Genomic DNA, 24,927 nt, shown 5'->3' with positions numbered 1-24,927 from the left:
ATTTTAATTATAATCCGGTGGAGATAAATCACGGGCCACAAAAGCGCCACTTCCTGTCTCTCCTCAACCCGATCAGGAAATTTGAATATTTTCCCTCCCTTTCCGAGGAATCTACAGGCACGTGTCCAAAAATCGTCGATTCTAATTCTAATCTCTCTCCATATTTGAATAACAACTCCTCACCCTCTCGAGTCCTGCGCGAGGATCTTGCGACATCCGTTTGGCACGCGGCTAGAGCCCTCCTCCCCGATTTGCATCTTTTCGCCTCCTCCTTCTTCTTCTCCCTTTTTTTCTTTCCTCCTCTTTTTTTTCATTTTCGCGCGTGCCGGAATAAATCTGTGATGATACGAAGCTTTCGCTCGAGGTGATTCGAACGAGTGGATCGTCGGGGTCGCGCGTGTCGCGCGACGTCGTTTGAATAAATTTATTCGAGTGTTGGGTTTCATCTTTCAATGTTTATTATCATTTATTCTAATCGATATTAATTAGGAGAATTAATTATTGTCAAACAATAATTTATTGTTACGATTAATGAGACAGTTAGAGAGAAATTTATATTGTGACAACTTATTTTATTTGAATTTATTTTATTTTATTATTATTATTTTATTTGAATTTAGTTTATTTGAACTTAGTTTTTTTTTATTTTTGAATTTAATTTATTTAAAATTTTGAGTTGTTTTTATTTATTTTTTATTTTTTTTTTATTTTAGTTTTATTTATAATTTAAAAGAAAATAGGTAAAAAGTTAATTACTGATAGATTTCTCTTAAAAAAAAAAGGAGACACGTATTTTAGACAGTTTAATAATATTGTTTCTTTTATAGGTGGAAGCGTTAGCGGGATATCGAGGGCCGTTTTCGATTTTTAAATGGAAGGCTTTCAGGCTGGATTGAACGGTACACGACACAAGGTACGTACGCCTCGAAATTTCACCAGATTCCATCAAATTTTTATTCCATCGAATTTTTATCTCAAGGGGGGGTCTCGATGCAGATCGAAAACCGTTTAAAACCGTGATGGCCGTTACGGATATCGAAGAAATCGTCCCCAAGGTGTAGCACGTTTCCCAACAAAAGCAGCCACGAGCTTCCATCCGTGCCTTTCTCCTCGGTATGCAAATTCCCTTCCTAGATCCATGGCAGCACGCGACGCAGCTCGAATTCACATTCAAATTTCCCGCTGTGCGGCTGCACACCGTGTTTTTTTTTTTCCCTTTCGCATCGTTAATTTCCACGGTGCACTTGTCGCTCGAAGGGATGGAAAAGAAGGAAGGGATTTCGATTAATGAAGAAATCGATCCGTTTGCTGAGAAAGATTTCACTTGAATGATTTGATTTACGATTCAAAGGAAAATGAAATTTTCTTAAGAAACGAAACATTCGTGTGATTTAAATTATTATAGCGTAAGAAATTTAAATGCTAAATATACTTCCATTTTCATATTATTTTTAATAAAAAGAAAAAATGAAAATTGTCAAGCAAGATTTTGTACTTTGCTCGACAATTCTCATTTTCTCTTTTTATTAAAAATAATCAATTTTCTACTTCTTAAAAACATTTCATACAAGATCAGATAAGCATGGGAAGAGATTCGAATGGAAAACCTCCCCCCAAAAACAGTTTCTCGAAATCCTCCCCGTATTAACATGCATTTCTTGCAGAGAGGTAAAAGCCAGGTTACTCTGTTTCACCGGGGATTCCCACACCCATCTCACCGTTGCCCTTGATTCCCTTGCATTGTCCCCCTCCCATCTGGTCCAGACAGACACAGAGCGTGGCCGTAAGAGAGAGAAGTTGTCACTTCTTCTCGATTCTCCTGGATCAGAAGTGGAGGATGAATGGCGTTCGTGGATCGGTTCGTGATCTCCTCCTTCGTGAATAGAATAGAATCGTGTGCGCGAGGGTAGACGGAAAGGCAAAAAGGGGGCTGCCACCCTTTCAGAGATAATAATAGAAACAGTGGCGGGGCCCCTGTGCCACGGCTCAAATACCTTAAAATACACGATACACGTTTCCATGCCAGAAACATCTTCTCTCCTCTCCTCTCCTCGAGTCTCGACGATACAATTAAAGTACGTTGCGGTCTTTAAGGGGCCCGTGCCCTGCCCTTCCCCTCCCCGCGTTAATGTTCGTTTGTCGTTCGATTTATGCGAGCGAAAGGGGTGAGGGAATCCAAAGCGCCCCGGAAATTCTCTACCTGTTCCCGCGTTGCCCCGCCGCTCTTTCTTTTATTCCGTTATTATCTTCTTCTTCTTCTTCTTCTTCGTCTTCTTCGTCTTCTTCGTATCGTTGCAACGCGCCTGATGGCAGGGTCTCCCTTTATTACACCGACATAACCGAATCTTCATCACCCTTCGATTCATCGGTTCCGGAGAGGGTTCGATCGACGTGCCAGCGAACCTCGTCGATATATATATATATATATTTTGATTTGTGGGATCGGTTAGTCCGTTGCCCCACGGCGCATAATTCCGTTTGATTATCGTGAATACCTCGCACCCGGAATCGGGATCGAGTGGGCCGGAAGTCGTCCCTTCCCCTACGTCCCTCCCCTCCCCTCTTCCGTTAACTATTAGCGTGTTCGATTCGAAAGGATCGAGTTACTTTTGTCATCGGATTTTTCTTTTGTTGGAAAATGCGAGCGTTTACGTGTATCCTTTGAGAGAGAGAGAGAGAGAGAGAGAGAGAGAGAGAGAGAGGGAAAAGAAGGTTTGAAGATCGAAAGTTTGATGAATGTTTAGCAGTTTTTTCGATTAAAATGAATGACTTTTGAAGGAATATTTGAAAAGCAACGCTATTGAATAAAGGAAGAGAAATATTAATGAAATAAATAATTTCTGGAGGAATTTCTGAAGGAAAAATTTTTATTATAGAAATGGAACTGAAATAAAAATCTGTTTCATCTTTCAAATCATATAAATTTTTATACATTTTAAATTTTCTATAAATGTAAAATAGTATGATTCTAAAAAAGTTTGGAAACATTATATACATTACATACATTTCGATTAAAATAAATAATTTTTGAAGGAATTTCTGAAGGAAAAATTTTTATTAAATTTTCTATAAATGTAGAGTAATCTGATTCTAAAAAAAATATTACATATACATTTATTTACATTGGAAAGAATATCTGAAAAAAATTGGACAGTGTTTGATGTGACGTAAAAATTAGTTGTCAATTAAGATCCTGAGTGATAGATGTTGATTGTAGACAAAATTTCGATAGAGATTGCTTATTGAATAAATTGCTAAATGATCATCTATTCTTTATCAGTGTTCTTGAAAGCTATTCGTTTGTGGAAAACTCATTTTCGTTCTTCAATAAATTTGATTATAGAATCAGTTTTTATTAAGCAATAATGAGAATCATTGTTAAATATCATTTAACTACGTGAAAGATTTTTTTGTACTCATTTGAAAAATTCATTAATGTTTCTCTCTATGCATGATTGATTATTAAAAAATAATCTTAATTTTGGTTTCTGAATCATAATATTAGAGAGAAAGGAAGATGAACTTTTTAGAGAATTAAAACACGGACAAATAAATTATTACTACTACTACTAAATTTATATATTTATAAATAAGAAAGAATATTAATATTTTACGCATTATTCTTCAATCAATCTTTAATTCTTATTTATAACTATTTAACTTTATATTCTTATAACTATTCTTATAAAAAAACTTATATAAACTTCTTATAACTATTTAACTTTATATTCTCTAAACATTAAAAATAGTTAGTCAAGAAAAGTGTTAACAGATTTCTAACTTCATTTTTCTATGAAAAAAAAAAAAATACATCATGCATCATAAAATTATTTCTAAAAAAATATTCCATTCTTTTACTCGATACATAAAATATCGATTCACAGTTTCCTCTCCATTATTCAAATTTCACAATGCAAAACTCGCCGAAACTCGACCTATCCTGTTTGCAACAACGTTTCCAAACGTTGAATCGATTTCTTTCCGAATAAAATGCTACTTCGTATTTGTTTCAAGATTTCAAATTCGTGCAGCTCCACTTATTCTTGGCCATCTAACGCTGGTAAGGTTAATGCATTCGTTATTTCTGATCTGAAGCACTCCACGACTCGTGGGAAAATGTGCGCGCGCGCGCGCGCCAATCGAAGCAGTACATATTTTTCGCCACATTCCTCCATAATTCATTTTCAACTGTACGCTTGGCTCCCTTCTCGTTTATTCTTCGCGCGCGACACGCTCGATTCGTCCATTCGAATTCCAGATCGCGAGACTTGACGCGTCTTGCGTACTGCTCGAATACTTTCCGTATTATCGACCCCTTTTACGTTCAATCCCGTGATAATAATTTCAATAACGATCTCCAAAATTGGAAAAATCTAACGAAATCGTCATTGATCGTCTCAGAGTAAAATTTGAGGAACCGATTAACGATTTGTAAAATTGTAAAGAGAAATATAAATTTTGACGATATTTCGATGATTATTTTCCAGATGGAAATTAACAGAATAATAAGTGATAGATTTATCAGGTGTTTGACGTGGAATTAAAAGTAAAACTTTCGACGTTAATGGAACGGTTATTGTAAAATTATCGTTTTTATTAGCTATAGTAATTTCATTTACATATCGGTTGTTTAATTTATCGCTAGATATACGAGCAAAGTTGAAAGAAATTTATGGATAAGCTTGATTACTCCCGGTGAAAAATGGCTTCCAATGGTTTTATATTCTTTCCATATTCCGTTGGAAGAAATAAGTAATTAACTTCATTTGAACGGTGTGCATGTAAGATTTGCATATTTTTCAACGTTGAGAAATCAAGATAATGCGCGTAATAATGCACGCTTCCATTTCGATTTGTTAATTACTTTTAATGCCTTTTTCCGTATTTTATCAGTGAGCCGTAATGATTGAACAAACAAAAATAATTCTTTATTGTTCGAGCAAGAATAAACGCTAAGAAATTATAATATAAATTTATATATTAATTAAATGTTTCCACGACTTCTTCAATTTATGCTTCATAAAATCATTTAATTTAAGATTAAAATAATAATAATAATATTTTAACCTTTCGTAATTAGGATTTCTTCTTCTAATATGGAAAAAAAAAAAAGAAATTAAATTTGATTGCAGTTGGTTAAATTAATTTGAAATTTAAAAATTAATCATCATTTACAATTAATTATCCACTTTCTACTTATTTTCAGTTAATTTTTAACTGACTTGATGACAAGTATCGTAAAAATGAAAATTCTATTTTAAAAAAAAAGTCATTAAATTCTAAGAAATTCTCAGAATTCCAAGAAATCAATCAATTCTATTAACCATGTCACATTCTTTGCTTCTCCTCCCCATTTTCATCATCATGATTTTCTATTTATTTTATTTAACGAAACCCAGAACGAAGCATACAAAATCGACGAAAACTATTAAGAAAACGATTGTCACAGAGAAAAAACCGTTTCCCCAAATCGCCTCGTTCTCGCAACTCGAAACTATAGATAATCCCACTAGTTCATACTTTTTCCACTACTTCGGCGCCACTTCCGCCTGCCCCACCACGATCTTCTCGGTCATCGCTGAAAAACTCGCGTGACTTACCAACCGAGTCGTCGTCGTCGTTATGCCCATTATTACGATTACCATTATCGCGAGCAGGATCGAAAACGAGGAAGAAAGAGTAATCGCATTAGGGGGCGATACGTCGTTCGAGATTCGTTCGACAAATCGATCTACGTGGCGCGTTTATCACGCATAATTTCGCACGCGATCGACAATTGTTCGGATCGCACGCATCCCACTCGAATTCTGGAGAAGCGCGGACGATCCTTTTTCGAGGAGGAGGAGGAGGAGGGCGCTCAGGTCTACGTCGCCTATGCATTCTTCGAGATTAATGAACCGCGAGATCCGAGGCTGTTTAGGAGAAGAAAGAACGGCCTTTCTCGATACTTTACCGGAACGAGATCTAATTGTTCGCGAAAATAAACCGTAATTTTATTTACATGACGATAATAGACTCTTCTCTATTCTTCCCGAGGTTATTCTGAGTTTAGGTTATGTTGGATAATTGGTTTAGTTTCTTGGATATTTTTGCGACGGTTAAAGAAATTTTTGTACTCTTGATACGGTCGTAAATGGGATTCTTGGTATTCTTACACGGAAAAATGTAGAATGGGCAAAGTGTGAAGTAAAGACACGACACGATTGCTGCGTTTGTCTTTGTTTATCGTAACTTTTAACATTTTCATTCATTTGATCAATTTGTATGAATGAATAATTAATTATATCAATCTACAATATCAATTGTTATTAATAAAATACATCAAGAATTATGTACCTCAACGTATCGTAAAAATAACTAATTATTGACTAATTTTCAAATATAAATATTTTTACGTAATACACGCTTAATAATAATAAGAGTCGATTCATTCGACCAATCAACATTCTACCGTGATACCAACGATAATAAATTATTATAAATAATAACGTATCAAGCTACTAATTATACTAAACTATATATACGATCGAGTGAAAAGTTGTATCCCCACCAACTTGACCCAACTTGACACGAACGTTCCATAACCTCAAATTCGTTCCACGATCGAATCGCCACGCCACCACCAAAACGCCGCTCTCGTGCGTATATATATTCAGATACGTATCTCCGTATGCGCGTTAGATCAGTATCGCTTTAAACGATCGTAGGACGTGGGTATGTAGGTATATCTCGTGTGGACGTCGTCCGATTTTTCTAGGTGTAGCCTTCCTGTGCCTGACGTCACAATTAGCCTGATTATAATTACGGATGGAGAAGGACAGACGCACGGTGGTCGCGAACGAACGAGAAACACGCACGGATACGATCCGTTCCGGAGCTAGGAACGAGAGACGGAGCAAAGGTAATAAAGGACGGCCGACACGAGCGCCGCGTTGGACGGAGCGAGACGGCAAACGTGTGGAATGCTCGTGGGGAGACAGAGAGAGAGAGAGAGGCGTATTAACGGTGTGGCGAACGACGGTCGAGCTGACAAGCGAGATAATTAGGCGGGACGAGACAGGACGTGCGCATTAATTAATTAGCCCAATCTAAGTCCACTTCGCTTATTGTGCGCGCCCGTGCACGAACTGGACGCGACCTCAAAACCTATCCGCGCCGATTTCCACAGACACGAACCGTGCTCGACGACACATGGTTTCGTTAACCCTTCCATGGAATCGAGGAAAATTATTTTAACTTTTTAAATTTGTTTAACTAATTGCGAAAAATTTCTATTTCTTCGTGAGTCGTTGAACGATTATACGCATCGCAAAAAGGAAAGAAAAAAAAAAGTCAAAGTCATCGCGCAAGATATTCTTTATCTATGAATGAATAAATTTTAATCGAATATTATACATCTTTCAAAGGGTAATTGAACGATTTTGCTCGAAAATTAATCGAGCTTAATTTTCGTTCGTTAATTCGAGCCGGATGCCTCGTTTTATTCCTTCGCCTCCCTTTTTTTTTTTTTCTTCGATTGTGCACGGTCGATCGGTCGTGGGTATTTTTGTCGATCCCTTTTTTCCCAGGGATGGGATCTTGGAACTTTGAAATTCAAGAAACTTGGAGATAATGTTTGGTAGTCTTTGCAAGTCGTAAGTGTAAATTTCGAATTCTAAAATGAACTTCTCTAAACTTTTTCATATTTTTGTAAATCAAAACTCGGATTTCCGAAATGTTGTTCTGGAATTTATTCTTCTTATGAAACGTAAAAAAAATTTAATTTTCTTCAAGTTTGAAAAAAAGAAGTTAAAATTTCGGGTATATAAATATTTTTTAAAATTCGAATTTACCTCTTTTTTGTGCGAATATGAAAATATGTAAGATATTTTTTTTTTTTTTTGAAGAACTTTTTGTTCGAACGATTTGAATAGTCTGATATTGATAGCGGAGATTCTAATGGGACTGGTTTGTCAACTGGATTTTCTTCTTTCCTTTTAGGTGATGGAAATAACGTGATTTTGAGACATTATAAATGATACTTTAAATTGATAATATCGTTTTTTAATAATTGTATAGGAATTTATATGGACAGACACAAATTATTCTTATATATTTATTGCTTCCTATGTTTTGGAAAAGTTTGGGAGATATATACCACAATTGAAATAACTATAATAATTATTTATCAAATATTTCCACTTATTCTAAACATCCTTCGAAAAAGCCAAGTTTTTATTCAGACAAAATGACAAAATACTATTATATTTCCCCCCCTTAAATTATTTTATATGCTAAGAAAGAAGATGATAGGAAAAGAATTATTACAATTACAATTCATTTACTTAAATAAAAATGTCTCTGTACAATGTCAAAGGCATTTATGATAAATCTTGACAAGCACCCGTTAAAAATAACGTTGGCAAAGATTATTAAATTTCCTATCCTCATATTCCATCAAACACCGGTTCATTTATCAAATCACTCGTACGCCACGCCTGTTTAAACCGAGCCCAGGCCTCGTTTTACGAGTGGCCGTTCTTCACGGGGCGAGTATCGATTCCAATGTGACCGGGGGGATAATTATGAAACGGACTCCTTACATGCGAGGCAAATTACGAACACCTCGCGAGCACCGCATTGCGGCGCAAACAATGAACACCAACGGTTGTGATAAGATGAGAAACGATTGATATTTCGAATGATCTCCTGCCCAGTCTCCCTCTTCTCCTCTCCGCTTACGAGTGAAAGGAAAATTGTAATTGCAACGTGTTAATCTAAAAGAATCGAGAATCATTTCTTGGAACCGTATATATTTTCGAAGATATTTCAAATGATCTATTTCAAATGCTTAGCTTCCCTCTTTTCCTCTCTGCTTACGAGTGAAAGGAAAATTATAATTGCAACGTGTTAATCTAAAAGAATCGAGAATCATTTCTTGGAACCGTTCTGATAAAAACTGAAAAATATATATTTTCGAAGATATTTCAAATGATCTATTTCAAATGCCTAGCCTCCCTCTTTTCCTCTCTGCTTACGAGTGAAAGGAAAATTATAATTGCAACGTGTTAATCTAAAATTCAAGAATCGATCATCTCTTCTCAGAATCTAGTAAAAACTGAAAAATATATACTTTTCGAATGATGAATTTTAATTATAAAAATAACTGACAACGATAATATTTACATTAATATTATACTATATTATAAACAAGGAAAAATGTATTTCTTATTCCTGGAAAAGTAATTAATTAAGTTATCATCGGATAATCAAACTTGGAAAAAATAATAATTTCAGAAGCGACTCACATTCTCTCTCTCTCTCTCTCTCTTCCAGTTCCCTTGAAGAATAATTAATTTATGCTAACGAAAGAGAAGCGTAACGGCTGGCGCTCTTAAATTCGCGCCATTGAGCGGCCAAGTGTCCGTAAGTCCCTCCGCTAAGCGTCTATCCTTCTTCCACGTCCCCCCACCTCCCTTCCGCGACCCTGTTTCCTCTCGCTCGACTGGTTTCCGTCGAACTGTTCGAAACTGGTTGCAGCCCGACAGGCAGGACGTGGCCGCCGCCTCCCTCCGGGAAACGAGGGAAGAGGGATGCAAGGATGCCGACCGACATCCTCCAGGATCTCCTCTATCTTCATAATTAATTTCATTGGCGCGAATTAAAGCGTGTTTCTACGGTTTCTTGCCTCCTGGCAAGCTCGAAGGCTAGCCGGTTCGTTTTCGCTTTTAGATTTTCCACATGATACGAATCGTTTAAATAGGAGAGATTCGTTTGAAAGATTTTTGTGAAACGAGTATAAAAATTTGAATAATTTTTCTCTTTTTCGAAAATACGATTCGAAGGGAAAGAAGTTTTTAAATTTAATATCTGGTGCAGTTTAGAAATTCGATTATATTCTTTCGTTGCTCTCGAGGAAAAAGGATTGGCCAGCGCGCAATTAATCAACCGTGAGTCGTTTAAAATTCGCTTAAGCTGGAACCGTGAAGAGGAGAGGAGAGGAAGGAAGGAGGGAAGATTTTTGAAAGGCGACAATGCAACGTTACGGCAACAGTTTCGAATATTTTAAGAGGTTTCCGGAAGAATAAGCGCGCTCCCCCGGTCGGCCATTTTCGCTTAATCTCTTTTCTAGGGAAAATTAAGTCGAATTCAGGCGCAGTCGTTCGGACATAACTCGGTAACAATGCTCTGGTGCGAGCACGCTCTCTCTTCTACCCTGATGACGACTCCCCTCCTCTCTTTCGTCTCTCTCTCTCTCTCTCCTTTGGAGGAATCTCCACCCTCTGCTACCTGTGAAGGGGACACTTTTTTTCGATGCGATCTTAATTCTCCTTTTCCTCGAATTTCGTATATTCGTGCTTGGAGCACAATCTGTTGGCGCGAAATCTTCCTCCTTTTTGGAAAGAGGAGATTGGTTTTAATTGGACGAGTTAGGAATTATATGGATATCGGTTTTCTTTAGCAAGATTCTGAGGGATTGATTTCAATGAAACGATGTTGGTTTCAAATGAATCATCGTAAGATGAGGTCAGAGACTTGATTCTGTTCAAGGGAAAGGTTTGCTACATTAATACGTTGTTGTACTATCTATAATAATTTTTTTAACGATTAGATAAAGGTTGATGTCAGTGAGAGACACTGTTAATTAAATGTATAGCTAGATACTTATCGCGATAGCGTGTTGTACAAGTAATTTAATCAAGCTGTCGCGCAAAATTACAACAATGAGTACGTGCAAAGATATCCTTATCGAAAAGGATGAATATCAATTAACTCGCAGATGTATATTAAATCTGTTTAATCGTTTCATTGTTATCCTCCTTTATCCATAAACATAGTTGATCGAACTTTGATCTTTTACTTGTAGCGTCTTGTAGCAAGATAAGCACAAGGTAATTCATTTTAACGAATGGATTTATATTAATTTCAAACTCGACGCGAAATTTACTTACATTGTAAAGATTATGTTTTCTTTTTTCAATATAAATTAACGATAACTCTCTGAGAAAGAAAGAAAGAACTCGAACTCAGAGGCGAAAAAGAGAAGAGAGAAGAAAGGAGGGTACGAAAGAATCATCCCTTCCTTTATCGCGCGCCAAATTTCCACTCGTGCATCCGGGATGAACGAGTGACAGTAGTGGGTGGGTGGGTGGGGACGATGGGAATTTTATAACGAATAAAATTTTAAGCGCCTTATAAAACCTGGCAAGTGTGCAGTAGCAGTCTGTAATATGGCTCGTATATCCGTTCCCTCGACTCATGTACATAAAGTCTCTCCCCGGTTTTCTCTCTTCTCGCCCTTCCCCGCCAAACCAACCCTTTTCGAATTTTCATACGTCACACGTAACACGCCTCGAACTGTCGTCGCGGTTATAATTCTTCCTCTACCTGTGCTTAGACCTCCAGATCAGATTTATTTTACGATTAGTCTGGAATGCGTTGTCCCTTTCAATTCTTTATTCCCAAGTTCAAGAATTTATGGAACTAAAAATTTATTGTATTTTTTTCATGAATGTAGGTATGCGAATTTTAACGTTTTGGTTAAAGAAAGAGAAAATATTTCAAAGAGAAGAATCTTATGATTATGATTATCGAACGTTAGACTGATTTTTTTTTTTAATTAATTGTTGAACAGTCAAGCTTCGAATAATGTTTGTAATTAAAATTTTGTATTCATTAATTATAAACAATTAATTAACGAAAATCTGTTATAATTAGTGTAGGTTTTTTTCGAGAATGGAAAATTCTCTTCTTTTAAAAAAAATTGAGATTAAAAATGAGAAAGCTAGGCTCTCCTTAACGACGAACGGATGGATTCTCCCTACTAATAAAATATTAAAGTAAGTACTTTAGCAACATTGTGGGATGCGTGACGACGTGAAATGATAACGTCTGGAAACGCTTCGTAATCGATCGAGTGTTATTAAGAATTATAAACGTGGAACAGCGATGAAAGAGAGGGAGGGAGGGAGGGAGGGAGGGAGGAATGATGTGAATGAGAGGGTACGAGGAAGAGAGAGATCAGAGGAAGCATGGTATAATGGCATAAACCGGTCAACGAGTCAACATCACGCGGCTGCAACCGTGGGTGAGACGTGGAATATAAATCAAAACATTTGGACGTTTCAAAAAATCGAGGAACGTAAGAAGAAGCGTTGAGCGAAATTGGCTATCTCTCTTTTTAAATTGAAGATGCGGAAATTTAAGGATGCGAAAGGAGAAAAATTAAATTTTATAAGAAAAAGAATTTGTAAATTATTAAAAATTCTATCAAATATTGCATAAAATTATTTATATATAAAGTATCGAAAGTGGAATATTATTCATAGAATGAGTTATAAATAATAACGAATAAACTTATAAATATACTTTCTTATCTCTAACATCTCCTTTTAATTTACTCTAAGTTGCCAATACGATTGAAAAAAAAATTCAATTAACAATTAATCCCATTAAAAAGATTCAGTTTTCATTCCAATTAATATATAATTAATTCCATTTTCGAATGATTTTTCACGCGTATCACCTTCCATCAATTTCGACTACGTTATAACGAACGAAGAAAAAAAAGGATGAAAAAAAAAAGAAAATGAAAAAGAGGATAAGAAAAAGTGGAGCGTCGTGTAAGTAAAGCGTCCAATAACGTGGCGGACGTAGTACCCTGGCATACAGGTAAACACTGTAATTACATCGTGTAGGAATCAGCACGGGTGACTTACGTCTCGTTTTTTTGATTATCATAAATTATTTAATCCGTGGCCGTGGCCGGTGAATAATATTCCACGTCCACCTAGCGGATGCACAATGTGTGCAAGAGAGGCCTGTTAAGCGCTAATATGAATACACGTGTAGACAGAGAGGTGGTCGTGCCCTTAGGGCGGCCGCGCCTTCGTCGCGATGCTTCACGCTGAAATTAAAGGCTTTTCGTGCGTTACACATATACTCGCGAGATTTAACGATATTTGGAAACGGTTAATCGATCGATCGATTATTCTATCTTCTTAATTAACCCTCAACTTCTGTTGTCCAAGGCTCAAAAGATGTTCCGATTTGTTGTAATTCTGCCTTTGACTTATGATAAATATCAATTGATGGAAATTATTTGCAAAATTTTTTAATCATAACTTCAGTTCAACTTCATCAGTGTAAATATTACAGTGTTTCTTGATTTCACTAATTTTGATTGGAAAATATATTATATATTATACTATATTATATAATTTGACGTATGATAAATATCAATAGATGGAAATTATTTGCAAAATTTTTTAATCATAAAGACATTGAACTTCATAGTGTAAATATTATAGTGTTTCTTGATTTTCATTTCACTAATTTTGATTTAAAAAATATATTTTATATTTATATTTTATATATACTTTATATTTATTATACTATTATATTATACTATATATATTTTATATTATATATTATATATTATATTATAATTTGACGTATGATAAATATCAATTGATGGAAATTATTTGCAAAATTTTTTAATCATAACTTCAGTTCAACTTCATCGTGTAAATATTACAGTATTTCTTGATTTTCATTTCACTAATTTTGATTTAAAAAATATATTATATATTATACTATAATTTGACGTATGATAAATATCAATTGATGGAAATTATTTGCAAAATTTTTTAATCATAAGAAACGTTGAATTTTATAATGTAAATATTACAGTGTTTCTTGATTTTCATTTCACTAATTTTGATTTAAAAAATATTTTATATTATACTATATTATATATTATACTATATTATACTATATTATATATTATACTATATCATACTATATTATACTATATTATAATACTATATTATTGAATACTATATTATTGAACTTCATAGTGTAAATATTATAATGTTTCTTGATTTTCATTTCATTTAATTTTGATTTAAAAAATATATTTTATATTATACTATATTATATAATTTGATGTATGATAAATATCAATTGATGGAAATTATTTGCAAAATTTTTTAATCATGAAAACCTGAACTTTATAGTGTAAATATTACAGTGTTTCTTGATTTTCATTTCACTAATTTTGATTTAAAAAATATATTATATTTTATAATTGCATTATAATTTGACGTATGATAAATATTAATTAATGAAAATTATTTGCAAAATTTTTTAATCATAACTTCAGTTCAACTTCATCAGTATAAATATTATTAGTGTTTCTTGATTTTCATTTCACTAATTTTGATTTAAAAAATATATACTATAATTTGACGTATGATATCAATTGATGGAAATTATTTGCAAAATTTTTTAATCATAAAAACTGTTGAACTTCATAGTGTAAATATTATAGTGTTTCTTGATTTTAATTTCACTAATTTTGATTTAAAAAATAATCTTTCACAACTCCAAAACAAAAAATGATTTACTCCTTCTTTTTAAAAAATCTCGTAGGCGAGAAATTGAGTGGAAGGAGGGGAAGAAAGAAAGAAAAAGAGAGAGAGAGAGTACAGATCGAACGTACACAACTTGCACAATGTACACGAAACCTTGTTAATCCTTCACCGTGACTCACCTCCGCGTACGACGCGCGTTCGTGTGCGTGGCTGCCGGTGAAGAAAAGCTTGTCGTACGCAAGTACACGCACGCATACCTGCCGATATCTCGGGTGAGGATCGAAGGATACGAGCTTCGACACCGGTTGTAATTAATTACCGAATATGAGGCCCGGCCTCGCCGTACCACCCGGCGGGAACTAGTCAGCGTACAACTCGTCATAATTCCCAGAAAACCTTTGCCCCCACCAAACCTTGGATGAGTTTGAACTTTTGCTCCGATACTTGACACTTATCCCGTAGCTCGCGTCACGCTCTTTAAATGCTTATGCGATATCGCGCTTCGATTTTTATTAATGATCTCGTCTGAAGCCTCTCGATCGTGTCCAAGAAGGAGGAGGAGGAGAAGGAGGAGGAGAGTCCCGGAAGATGGATGATTGATAAGTTGGAAAGAATTTTGGAGATGGATCTCCAGCGGAGACTCGTTTCCAATTTCGAATTTCATGAGATGAGAATGATGTGTAATAAGGATTATTGTGAAAATTATTCCTTTTATATAAAATTAGATCAGAAGGATCTTGTTGTAATTAAATCTTTGAATTATCGTTTTCGTAAAAAGTTTTTATTAAAATTATCGTGGAAAGTAAAAGAGAAATGTATTTAGTGATTGTATAATTTATCAATTAATTAAAAGAGACAGAATAAAAATAAAAATTCTTAAATTGTTCGTAATATAATAAAATTAAAAGTGTTTCTACCGAATTCGTAATGGCGGATCGTTCAGATCGAGACACCATCACCGTGATAAATATTTCTCTTTGCCACGAAAAATATATATATATATACATATATCTCGTGTCCAGACCCACACACCTGCATTGGAACACCTGCCACGAAATAATAGAAAGAAAGGAGCCACTATAAACGATACGAAATTTAGGTGGCGTTTTAACGCTGTGCATACGCGTAAAGCGTTAGAGAACGGAGGCCAGTGGCCTGGGATGTTATAAAAGTGCCTTATGGTCCGATAAATTCCGATCAGCCTACTGTGGAATCCTCGAGGAACGGAATGGGAATCTCCGCTCGTTGGATGAAACCACCCCACTGTGTTATTTTCTTCGTGCATAGCTTATCCATCATAACTCTAGGAAAACTTGGGTCTAGCGTGAATTGATGCGTAGAGAAAGGAAATAAAAGGGAGTAGGAGCAAAGGCTGAAGCGAATACGAGAACGAGTATGAGAAAATTTAAAGATAATTTAAAGTAACGAAATTTTTTTAATCGAATATCATAATTGTTCGATCGTGAAAATTTATGAGATTAGAAAGAAATTTATATCTATTCAAATTTTTGCATCGCGGAATTTTAATACCAGAGAATTAACAAAAAATTTGAAATTTGATTATCATAGCGTATATGAATAATTTTTATCTAAAATTTTTTAATATCAATTGTGAAAATTTATGAGATTAGAAAGAAATTTACATCTATTCAAATTTTTGCATCACAAAGAAAAATTTGAAATTTGATTATCATAGCGTATACGAATAATTTTTATCTAAAATTTTTTAATATCAATTGTGAAAATTTATGAGATTAGAAAGAAATTTACATCTATTCAAATTTTTGCATCACAAAGAAAAATTTGAAATTTGATTATCATAGCGTATACGAATAATTTTCGTCTAAAATTTTGTCTTTACCTGTTCGCTTTAATTTTCGTAATTCTTTTGCAACGAGGATAAAGAAAACTAGAATAAACTTTCTTATAAAAGAATAACAATAATAGAAAAAGAGCCTGGAAGAGTAGAAATAAAAGGAAGTCATAAAAAAGAAGCAATGAAACAAAATAAGATCGTGAAAGAAAGAGAAAGCACGCTGGAGAGCGCGATGGATAGAGGAAAGAGGAGGAAAAAAAAACCTGCGGTTAGCAATGCGGACTACGTGGAGGGTTAATGTATGGAAATGCATTCTAGATACGAGATGACCGGTGTCATCTAGGTGGACAGGTTTAGTAGCTTTTCACTGGACTAGTAAATCTTCATCACCGTGAGAGTTGATTACACATTCAATGCACGCTATTATGATTTGAAGAAAGAAATGAACCGAGTTTTCTTGCAATCAATCTGATAATAACGACATCACTTTGTATTTCCTTAGCACGATAGAATTAATATTATTTAGGGAAATTTCAATAAATTAGGAGATTTTGTGAATCGAGTAAGACGATAATCGATAGAGAAACTTGAAATGATTTAAAAATTTATGGATTTGACAGAAAATTCGATTTTCCAATATTATAGTTTTCTCAAATTCGTTCGATTCCCGGTAAAATTTTCAAAGAAAATACCTTGTGACAGACCCTTGTTTCATCGCGTTCAACGTTGATCTTTCCGTTCGCGCCCTCCTTAGGCTTCATCCGTTTCTTTCTTTCTGTCAGCCAAGCTTTTTCACGCGGAGGCCTCTCCACACGGTGGAATCTTCCGGCCTCGAATACCTGGAAAAGTCCATTCAGAGAGCGGGCCGATTCTCTTTTGTGTGTCTCCAACGGTCGCTTTAGGAGAGCGAGCGTGACTCGAAGCTGGTCGCAGTCGCGCCTGGATTGCGAGGATTATTTGTTGAGATTATTTCGAGGGTTCGGTGAGAAGATTGTGCCTCCAAGTTTTTCTGTTTCTCTTTTTCTTTTTTCTCTTTGCTCTCCGCTCGTTTCCTTTTCCTTTTCCGCCCAACTTTTGGAGGGAAAGTTAGGAACGGATCTTTTTCATTTTGATACATCTTTTTTTTTTCATCCTCTTTGGAGGAATATTTATATTTGAGTAAATGTCGAATATTGAAAGAAATATTTCTTATTTTGTTCAGATGAGACAATGAAAATGATTTAAATGACGTTTTATATTTAAATTTTTATTTACAATATAGATAATATTCTAATGATTAGTTCCTAGATCAAAAATCTAGAAAGAAATCTATACTTGTGCATCTTTCTTTCTGATATGTATAACATGTATATATGTATAGAATTTATAATATTTTAAAATTATACGAGTGCAAAAACTAGTGATCCCTAGATTTTTCTAGTTATTTTTAATATCCATTTTTTATATAGCTAATATTAGATTGTAAAAATTTTTTTAAAATAATTATGAATATGATACGAAAAGACAGATGAAATATTATTGAAATTGCTTAAAAAAAATTACTTGACATTACTTATATATTACTCTATATATATAGAATGTTCATAATATTTTAAAATTATACGAATATAAACTAGTGATCCCTAGATTTTTTTAGTTATTTTTAATATCAAGTTTTTGTATAGCTAATATTAGATTGTAAAAATCCTTTTAAAATGATTATGAATATGATACGAAAAGACAGATGAAATATTATTGAAATTGCATAAAAAAAATTACTTGACATTACTTAAAAATTCGTTGAATCGTGTCTACTACAAGCTTCGTCAAAAATTTTTTTACACACGTTCTGAAACCACCATCGAACTCGATCCACACCGTCCGTATCAAAACTCAAACACGTAATAACGTGCGTATACAACAGTCATACAGTCCCTCGCAATATCCCTCGCAGGTATCGTATATCAAAAACGAGAAGAATGCCACATTTATCACAGCTTGAGGAATCTCTCGCCGCACCAGTTGCATCCCAAACCAACATTCCTTCCAAGTACCCCCCCCTCCCTCCCCGACCTATCCCCACCTACCCGTAAATCCATACATCCTCCATCATCGTAAACTTAAGAAATTAATCGTTTCCACCTCTCCGAACCCACCATCCACCCCATAGACAAACAGGATCCCCCTATCGATTGTCAAACCAAATCCAACAATTCTTCCTCGAATCGACCATCCCTTATTCGTTCCTTCGAAACATCATCGAGGACAAACCTCCTCAGTAGGGATGAGAGAACCTCTAATTATTTCTTCTTAACTCGTTCATCGGCCTGATCTTCCAGTGGGTGTCTCTGGGTGAAAAAGACACGTCACGAGAAAAAGTAAGAGAGAGAGAGAGAGGAAGATCCAGCGAAAACGAAAACGACGATGGTCCCTCGGCGGTCTTGTCACGGGCGAAAGTGACAAGCCTTGTTTACACACCTGGCCGTGGAACAGGCCGTGGTAATGTCGACTTCACACGAGAGAGCGACTGCACACGCGTCCACCTTTTTCTCTCTCGCCTAGGCTACCTGGGCCCCGCGAAGGATCCCCGACCTATGCAGGGGAGGAGGGAGGGGGAAGAGAGAAGAAAGGAGGAGATAAAAGGAGAGAGAGAGAGAACGAGAAGAGAGAGACGGAGAGGAAGAGGGTTTTTAGCGGGGAAAATATAAAACTATAGGGACAAGGAGGTGGGGGAATGGTGGGGGCAGGGAGGGGGGGAGATAGGTTCTTTACAGGCGAGTTGGTAGCACAGACAAGACAGCCGACATCCCCGCCCTTTCGCGGGCCAGATTTGTAACACTAGCCGGCAAAGCGGAGGGATCTTCCTTCAACCGGCGTGTAAGATATGACGTGGCCGGCTGACCGGTATGTAGAAGGCGAGGAACACGGAGTTTACGTTGATAAGCCACGCGTTAAACCTGATAACGGGTAATGGATAGGCGGCGATTCCCTCGTTTTTCTTCGTTTTATAATTTTTCTTTTTTCGTTTCCTTCTTTCTTGCGTGTAGAATCGTTGGAGGAACAATGATTTAATTATCGATTAATTGGAAAATTGTAGGCTTTGTAGGAGGAAAGTTGTCGGTTGGTCTTTCGTAATGCAACGATTGTTTAGAGATACATAATGTTTGAAAAAAAACACGGGTGACGATACGGGTTTTTACGAACCGATAAAATTATTGGTTTTTTCCAATTTCCAACAGTTATTTAATTAGAGAAATATATCTTTTTCTTTTCAACTTATCAATATCTAGTTCTAGTAATATTTTTATACGATTAATGTAATTACAAATATGAGCGAATGAATCGAGTATTAAAAATTATATCGTTACGATTATTCTTTCAGATTGATAATAATATTAAGCGAAGAAAAAAAAGAAAAATATTTCACAGGGAGAAATTGATGAAGGAATGTGATTATCGATATTTACATGATAATGAATAGGATGTTTAAAGAACGTATCTTTAACCTTGTTTAGTTTACCTTGTCAAGCGATGGAATCTTATCTTTTGAAGAAAAATCGTAAAATCATCTATGATGTTTCAATCTATTATTCGAAATGTTCAATTATTTCCATTAATATTTAAACCTATAAAATCTCATCATAAAATTCGTACACATTATATTAATATATAAATAATGAAATAATACGATTTCACGAATCAATTCTTAATATTTCGCGTAAACTTTAATTCTTGGATAAAACTTGGAGAAGTATAATTGCACAAGCTGAAACTAAATCTCGTTATGAAATATTGCTAATCTCTCGACGCACAACGAGGCAAAGAATCGTTTGTAGTTGAAGCATTCTCGAAAAGATCGCTTTCTTGCCTAAGAAGTTACTAAAAAGAGCACTCTAGCGTGTTTACTCGCGTCTAACCGAGTGGCGGCATTATATGGAAACGAAGCAGCTGGTTATTAAATTATAGGTTTGCGAACCCCCCTCTCGGTAAAGAGGCATGAATTTATCGTGGTAAGGTTAATGTTTACTCCAAATGATGATTCGTTGACTGAACAATATTTCGAGAAATCTAGAAAAAAGAAAATTCCTATCTTTTCTTATGCAATATTCCAGCAAAATCGATGAGCAAAGCGAAAAAGGAACAAGTATCGACTTAAAATTGAAATGACAAAAGTTAGGTTAGGTTAATTAAAGTTAATGTTTACTCCAAATGATGATTCGTTGACTGAACAATATTTCGAGAAATCTAGATACAAGAAAATTCCAATCTTTTCATTTTCTTATGCAACATTCTCACATATATTTAAGCAAGATCGACTTAAAATTGAAACGACAAGAGTTAGGTTAGACATTAATTAAACTTAATGTTTATTCCAAATAATGATTCGTTGACTGAACAATATTTCGAGAAATCTAGACACAAGAAAAAAGAAAATTCCTATCTTTTCTTATGCAATATTATTCTCACAGATATTCCAGCAAGATTGATGAGCAAAGCGAAAAAGGAACAAGTATCAACTTAAAATTGGAATGACAAGAGTTAGGTTAGGTTAATTAAGGTTAATGTTTACTCCAAATGATGATTCGTTGACTGAACAATATTTCGAGAAATCTAGACACAAGAAAAAAGAAAATTCCTATCTTTTCTTATGCAATATTATTCTCACAGATTCAAGCAAGATCGATGAGCAAAGCGAAAAAGGAACAAGTATCGACTTAAAATTGAAATGACAAGAGTTAGGTTAGGTTAATTAAGTAACTTTAATCTTCTTTCTCTTTTCTACATTCTCTCTCAATAATTCATAATTCGATCATTGAGATTACAATATAAAAGTAAGAGGCACATATCGTCTTCCCAACTTTCACAATGATACGCAATTAGAATAAGCCGTGACACAGATGGCGCGCGCCTTCAACGATCATTTTTAACGACGACATTTAGATCAACTCCTTTTCTCTCTCTCTTCTCCCAATTCGAATTCCTTTCAGAGCCACGTATTTTCCATCGAAGCAATCCCCCCGCGTGAAAAGAACGGTTCGAGGTTTCTCCTGGTAATAATGTTTGATCAGCCTATCGATCCTTGGACGTGGAACAGCGATGCATGCGGTACACGCTCGGGGGAATTGGCTTCAATCTAAACGAGCCGTGGCCACAGACACGGCCTAATCACTACAAGGATATTAGCTAATCTCGACCAATTAGACGTAATGGTTGGATTAAGACGGGTCGCACGCATGCTAAAATTGAATATTATATAATCCCTGCAGCAGAGAGCAGCGCGGCCCGTGTTTCCCACGTACGCGATCTCGGACGTCGTTAGATGTACGCCTCTACCTATTCTTCGCAGGAAAATCGGATTAACGGATCCTAAGATCTTTTTGCTTGAATTTGAAATTCGTGGCCGAAGAGATGTACGTATTGGAAGCAAAGAGAAACGATTAACGATTTCCATTGATTTTAACATAGTTTAATAAATTAAAAAGTACGTTCCAATTTACACTAGGTGAGATACTCGTGAACTCGTTTCCATTGTGGGAACAATGCGAGGCTCGGCATGACACGGACGGCATTCTGAGCCGGCAGGGTTCACCGAATCGACAACAATGTAATAAAAAGACAATGGCAGACGATAATTAGAGAGAAAGAGAGAAACCCGGGTATAGACACGGGTGGACATAGACACGGTTTCGCGTTCAGATGGAAGATAACGCGCGAGAGCGCTAATTATCGGTTGTAAAAAATGGTCAACCGCCTATTATAACGGTCCACCGTGAATAATTATCACCGTGGAGTCAACAATTATCATTGTTGAATTTTATTGGAAGACGTATTCCAGGAAACCGATCTCGACAAAGGAAAAAAAAGCGGACACGGAACGATGATGCGCGTTTCCTGGAAATCTGATCGATGATTACCCTTTAATTCAATCTTCGGACGAGCCTTTTAAAAGGCCAGGGAAAGATTTTTAAAGAAACTTTATCAACACGCTTAGATAAATATAACGATGGCGGATCCTCTCATCCCCCCTTTTGCACAATCGTTTCATAACCTCGACTCTTACCGATAATCCCTCTCATAATTCTAAAACTAGGACCAGAGAATTAGGACCAGTAAGACTCAGACTCTGGCAGAATAAAAACAGGATATAAAATCAATATCTTTGAATCCTCGGCCGAGATAAGGAAAGTTTCGTCGCGTCCGTGTTTGCCTGTGAAACACTCGAGAGAGAGAGAGAAGGGAAACGACAAGGGCGCCATTATCGGCTGTTTAAAAACCTATCTTTACCCTGCCCGCGATAAGGATAATCTCGAAAAACCATGTTCGTGGAGAGGACACGAAATTATCGAATAATCGATCGCCCCCGCGGCGGCGAATCGAAATCCTCGGGGTTTCCGTGTTTTTCCGCCGCGGATCCTTCTTTTTCTTTTTCTTTTTTCCTTTATTTCCACTCGAAAGGTAGCCAAGAGGAACCGTTTTGTACACGAAATAATAAGATAAGATAAATGTTGTAATTTTTATAACGCGGAGGCAAATTTATGCCCTGTAAATGAATTGACTTATGGAATGTGTTGGACTCTCCCTCTTCTCTAAGATGAAACTTTATTCCCCCAATCCAATTCGAGTGACAATTAATATTCTTGATAATTATTAAAAAAAAAATAAAACTCAGTTATAAATTTTAGTCTAATTATAAAAATTAAATTTCATTTAATTACAAAAGCTAGTAAAATTGGATATATTGCATAATTAAATATTAAAATTAAATATTAAAATCTTGATAGTATTAAAAAAAAAATGAAACTCATTTATAAATTTTAGCTGTAACTATCTATAAAAATTAAATTTCATTTAATTACAAAAGCTAGTAAAATTATAAATATATAAATATATTGGATAATTAAATATTAAAATTAAAAATGTGTATAATTGATACTTATTATAAAATATAAGATTAAAATTTTGAATATTAAATTTATTTAAGAATCTAATTAATAAAAAATAATTAATCGAATATAGAATTAGATTAAAATAACAAATATATCTTTATTTAAATCTAAAATAAAAATAAAATAAAATGAATTAAAAAAATTGTTGAGCATGCTAGTAATTTTTTTAATATATAAAATTTATTTGCATAAAATGAAATATATATTCTATTTACAATTAAAAAGAATAAAGTTCATGAATTAATTTTAGTTATTGAAACTATTATGAAATATATATTCTATTTAAAATTAAAAAGAATAATATATTCTATTTACAATTAAAAAAAATAAAGTTCATGAATTAATTTTAGTTACTGAAACTATTATAATACTATTATAAAATGGAAACGCGTATTCCTCCGATAAAGGAAACAGCTGTTTTTTAATTGATCGAGTTTGATAAAATTCAGGAAACCATTTGGATGGATAAAAAAAAAAATATATTCTCGCGATAGATTTATAAAAGAAATTCGCCAGCGAAGAATTCTCAGATTTCGAATCGCGCGATTCCTTTCGAAATCAGAGCACACCGATCTCCGATGGACCTTCCGACGAATTCGATACACATCGTTCACTACTGACCTCCGTCAACCGTGGAGGAGAAAAGAAAGCGGACACCGGAATCCTGCTCGAATTCCTCGAGGCTGATCCTCCTCCGCGAGGAAACATCTTCTCCCTTCCGAGCGTGGTGGTTTGTCGTTGGACAAGCGGTTCCCCAAACACAGAGGGACAAGGCCGAGGACAACCCCCCCGGGGGTGGAAGGCAACAAGTGACCACAGGGCAGGGCACACGCGCACGCACACACACACACATCGCCCCTGCTCACTGGCGCGGCGAGTCCACCAAATCGATATATCGACCGTGTGTACAATAAGAGTAACGTTATCGTGCACGTGAATTCACGTGCGTGCGCTCCATGGGAAGAGAGTGTCTTGCAACAGGGGGTTGCGGTAGGCCACGGATGTCCGTCCATCCGTCTTTCCCGCTCTTCAGTCAGACTCGATGTTATTACCTTTCCCGAAAATCCTCTGCTTTCGTCTTTCTGTTCGAGCTGAAACGGAGATATCGGGTTCCTAGCGTGGCTAGTTGAGAGGGGGAGGGGTTGTACCGGCGTCTGATCGTACGCAGATAACGTTGAATGCGCAGCGAGTTGAAGAAGATTGGAAATAAATTCCGCGATTGGATCGTATTAAAATGAATCTTGAAAGATCGTTTCGAATATAAATCTTGGATAAATTATTAAATTAAGAATATTTCTTTTTTTAAATTACAATTTTTTCAATTATTCTTAAAAGTGATAATATTTGTAAAAGGAACTGGCTTATATATGTAACATTATTATTCAATAATTTAAGAGAATTTGAAAAAGCGAATTATTATTTAACTTTGGATGGATAAAAAAAAAATCGCTATTGTCTCTTTCCGATTTTACACGCCGTCGTCCCGAAGTGGCAATGTTTTAGCGTATTGATCCGTTGGGGTTTAGTTGAGCCACGGTAAAAGTGGGGGGGATAGTTGCCGCGATAGGGGTGAAGGGCGTCCAGGGGAGAATAAAAACTGGACGGCGGCACTTACCCGCTCATAATCACCCCCTGAACCGCCACTCGAACCGCCACCTTCGACGCCGTTGTCGTCGCGGTTCTGGCAGGGCGCGTGGACTTGTTTATGTGTCACGATTATTATACGATCATGCTTGTCATGTACAAGTCAATGAAACCTTTCGAATATTCGTCTGGGAATAATTTGAAATTTTAAAAAGTTCCATTTGCATGTGTGACAGATATTCATCTT

General features: G+C 35.5%; 1 protein-coding gene across 7 annotated transcripts in view; it reads left to right on the top strand.

The window, feature by feature from the left end:
• Nucleotides 1–24,927, top strand: part of LOC410304 (zinc finger homeobox protein 4) — a 429,015-nt gene that overhangs the window by 121,068 nt on the left and 283,020 nt on the right. For all 7 annotated transcript variants that reach the window (XM_026443963.1, XM_026443961.1, XM_006562416.3 and 4 more), the window contains one exon: nt 828–913. The gene's annotated coding sequence lies outside the window, so the exon portion shown is untranslated. The remainder of the gene's footprint in view (nt 1–827; nt 914–24,927) is intronic.

This window comes from Apis mellifera, linkage group LG11 (genome assembly GCF_003254395.2).
Source record: "Apis mellifera strain DH4 linkage group LG11, Amel_HAv3.1, whole genome shotgun sequence".
NCBI lineage: Eukaryota > Metazoa > Arthropoda > Insecta > Hymenoptera > Apidae > Apis > Apis mellifera.
Note: the sequence above shows the minus strand (reverse complement) of the source record. Positions and strands in the feature narration are given on the sequence as shown.